The sequence below is a fragment of the Lipotes vexillifer genome, unplaced genomic scaffold (assembly GCF_000442215.2).
Source record: "Lipotes vexillifer unplaced genomic scaffold, Lipotes_vexillifer_v1.1 scaffold165, whole genome shotgun sequence".
NCBI classification, from domain to species: Eukaryota; Metazoa; Chordata; class Mammalia; order Artiodactyla; family Lipotidae; genus Lipotes; species Lipotes vexillifer.
The window spans coordinates 1,220,668-1,224,751 of NW_006799066.1; positions in this window are offsets into that span (position 1 = coordinate 1,220,668).

The following is a 4,084-nucleotide window of genomic DNA, read 5'->3' on the forward strand; positions in this document are numbered from 1 at the left end:
CATTCTGAGGGTTGTCTTTTCGTCTTGTTTATGGTTTCCTTTGCTGTGCAAAAGCTTTTCAGTTTCATTAGGTCCCATTTGTTTATTTTTGTTTTTATTTCCGTTTCTCTAGGAGGTGGGTCAGAAAGGATCTTGCTGTGATTTATGTCATAGAGTGTTCTGCCTATGTTTTCCTCTAAGAGTAACCATTTTAAAATGTGCAATTTGCTGGCATTACCTACATGCACCTTTTTGTGTAACCATAATTACCATCCATCTCCAGAACTTTTTCACCTTTCCCAAAGTGTAACTCTGCACCAATTAAACATTAAATCCCCATTCCTCCCTGCCCCCAGCCCCTGGTAACCAGCATTTTACTTTCAGTCTCTATGAATTTGGCTACTCTAGGTGCCTCACATTAAGTAGAATTACACGGTCGTTGTCCTTTTGTGATTGGATTATTTCACTTAACATACTGTCTTTAAGATTCCTTCATGGTGCAGCCTGTGCCAACATGTCGTTCCCTTTTATGGTTGAATAATTTTCCACTGTACGTATAGACCATACTTGTCATCTGTCGACGGACACTTGGGTTGCTTCCATCTTTTGGCTACTGCGAACATTGCTACTAGGAACACGAGTGTACGTTAAACACTTAATATTTTGATAATAGTGATTATCTCTTCTAAACTTGATAGCAAACCAACTGCTTAATGGTAAATAGCAGGTAATGAAATTTCAATTTCATAAAGGGAACTCATTTGCTCTTTCAACAAACATTCACTATCTTGGAGTGCTGGGTGCCGGGGGCCGTGTATTGGGTGTCCAGGGTGAACCCCACAGGCTGTTCTAGAGCCTCTGGTCACCTGAGGAGGCAGGTGTTAAACATATGAGCATACCGGTCAGCATATAATTATTCATTGTGATCAGCTCTGTGAAGGAAATGATGCACTGAGAGCGCGTTGATGGGTGACCTGGCTCAGGTGGGTGGTCAGGGAGGGGCTTTCCAACAAGGTGACATTTGTGTTGCAGTCTGAGGATGAGAAGCAGCCAGGCCAGCACAGAGTGGGAGGGAAGAGACTCCTGGGTGAGGACACGGTGCAGGCAAGTTCTGGGCGAAACTCCTCAACTGATTTTCCAGCTCCCCGTTTGCAATCAGTTCTGGCTGTGTTTCTGGTTGTCCAGTGTGACTCAAGTTCCTGACATTCCAGCGGCTCAGTTTTGGCTTATGAACCAAGCATAAAGCTATGGTTATTGACATGCTCGAGACTTTGGAGCTGCAGCATCTCAGTGGTGGATAGAAGCATGAATATTCTTCTCCAGGCTGCACACAACCCAGCCCTGTTTGAGGGCTTGGGGCCCCCGGGAGTCCCTAACAAGGATCTTTGCTTCCCATATGGGAGGCAGTGATAAGCAGGGTGAGGCTCTCAGGACCCTTTGGGAAGGAAAGTATAAAGCATGACTCATATAGAGCCCTTCCTGGATGAAAAGCGCTTTGAAAAACTGTACATTTTTTTCCTTTTTCATTTTATACTTTTCTTGACCCATAGTGGGAGAATTCTCAAATCAGGAGAGTTACTGTTGTGGAGTGGATTGCTACAGAAGAAATCCTGGATTTCTTGGTGGCCAACATAAGGATTGATGCTGATCAGTTCTTTAAGCAGCATTGGCAAGCATCTCAAGTCCACGTCAGCCTCCTCTGCCCTTGTGGTTGGTGTGTCGCTCCCCTGCTCAGGCCTGTGTATCAAAGCCACCTCCTCAGACCCACTTTATGGAGAAGTGAGTGCTCAGCATGTATGAGTGGTGTTGGAGGAGGTCCTTTTGTGATGTGAAGTGACTCTGGACATGCACAAACACCTGTCTCTCTTAGATGACCCTGAAGGTCATGATCAAAGAACGTTTAAAAGCATTAAGCTCTTTTTGTTGTTATTGCTGTTACCTGTGTTATTTTTCATTAATGTGACCCCTTAGGGTACAGAAACATCTGTAGCTATATCAGTCTCGGAAACACTTCTGTTTTGGTCATTCACTTTTCTCTTGATGTCATGCTAAGTCGGTGCCCCTTGGTTGGAGACTGGCTTGGTTTGTTTGTTAAAGTATCATATTCTTTTGTGTGTTCAATGCAGTCTTTTCCAATTTCGTTGACCACAGTAAGAAATATATTTTGCTTCATCCAAAGTAACACTTCACAAAACAATACTTATTCTTCCTACAAGAGATACAATTTGGGGTTGAAACCTGCAATTTGAGAAACCCTGTAAAATGAGGCCATTGAGCCTTCTGTGGTTCATTTCTGGCCCACTGCATCCAAGTTCATCCCCAAAGGCTTGCAAGTTCCTTCAGTACAGGATGGTGGTTATTTTTCTCAGGACTCAGTCGATGGTGGTGTTTCCAGTGGATAATGGTTGAATTAGGTGACTTAATCTCTCAGGTTTTGAATTCCTTGTACTTCCCAGATTGGCTTGAATCATATGAGAAAAGAGTTGTTTAGATGGGTACTCTCTGTTTGTGAATTAAGATTTCCGGAGGATTTGACTTCCTCTAGTCAAAATTCCAACCGGCTTGAATCCCTTTTTTGCTTTTGATCTCTCTCATATGAACTGAGAATTCTTTCTCATATTCATCTCTCCTATTCATTCATAAACAACTTTCAGGAGAGAGGTTGAGCCTTGGCCACTTCACACGCCAAGAGCCACTGCAGTAAGAAGTGCTCAACAGCCAAACAGATAGGATGACTTGGCCAACTGATGTTAACCTCCACCCTTGGCTTCCCCAGTGTGTGAGCAACGGGCTCATGAACGCAGTAAGCATGAAGGCAGAGAAGGAGGCTGTGCATGGGCCCCAAAGCATGGGCTTCCTCTCACCAAGGCTAATTTAGCAACTGTGCTGCTGGAAGTCAGATCTCTTAGCTAAGCAAAGCCGAGCTCCTTGAGCAGACCAGAATGGCGCTTGTGGTAAGTCTGTCACAAAGGTTCCCTCCCATTCTGGACGGAGCCGTGATCCACACTCACTGGGATTGATACACATTCTGGACATGGGTTGGTCTTTTCTGCCCACAGGACCTTGGTCATTAGACTATGCAAGGGCTTACCGAAGAGTCCATGACCCAGGATCACACACAACATCTCCTTAGACCAAAGGCTCGCTCTGTGGCAAAGGAGGTGTGGCAGTGGGTGCATGACCGTGAGATCATTCATTCGACCTTCTACCCCACCATTCAGAAGTTGCTAACATGACACAATAGTGGAAGAGCCTTTTAACAAAGCATCTGGGTCACACGTAGAGTGTGACCGCATGAAGATCACACTCCGTGTGGATGAGGCACTGATTTCTTAGGATGAGAGGTCAGAACCTGGCTCCAGGGAGCAGTTGTGGCTTTCTTCACCATCATTTCCAACATATGACTGACTTGGGAAATTTGTGTTTTCCGTCCACACAGTTTTAGATATCTTGGTTCCCAGAGGTGGATGCTTCTCCAAATCATTTCCCTCCACTGACGGGAACAGCCTTGTCAAGAAAACTTTCACTGCCCTCCAGGATGGGGGGCCCATAGGCAATGGCTCACTGATAAAAGGGTACAAAAGGCGGGATCATTTGCATCACGGTCGGGGGTGGGGGGTAGTAACTCTGCAGTTCTGTCCCTGCCCTAGGGCTCCTTCCACCCCCACCATGGGTCAGGCAGAGCTGGACTTCATCCAAGACAGCAGCCTTGCTCAGCTCTTTTCTCTCCCTGCCGTGCTTGACTCCCTCCCTCCCCTCACCAGTTTTTCCCATAAGGCGCTCCCTCAACGAACCCTGAACACCTGGATCTCTGACCAAGACTCGGATATTCTCCCTCCTTTGGTCCTTGGGCCTAGGGAGAAGGCATTCTGTTCATTATCCCATGAACAAAAATGAGAACCCTGGTGAGTGGAGCTGCTAATGGCAGAATTTTTAGAACTGAAGGGCAAAATTTATTCAAGACCACCTCTTATTTCTACTTTAAGAAATTTTTAAATTTTAAATTGAAGTATTCAGTATAATTAATTTACAGTGTTGTTAATTTCAAGTATACAGTAAAATGATTCAGTGATATATATATATATATATATATATATATATATAT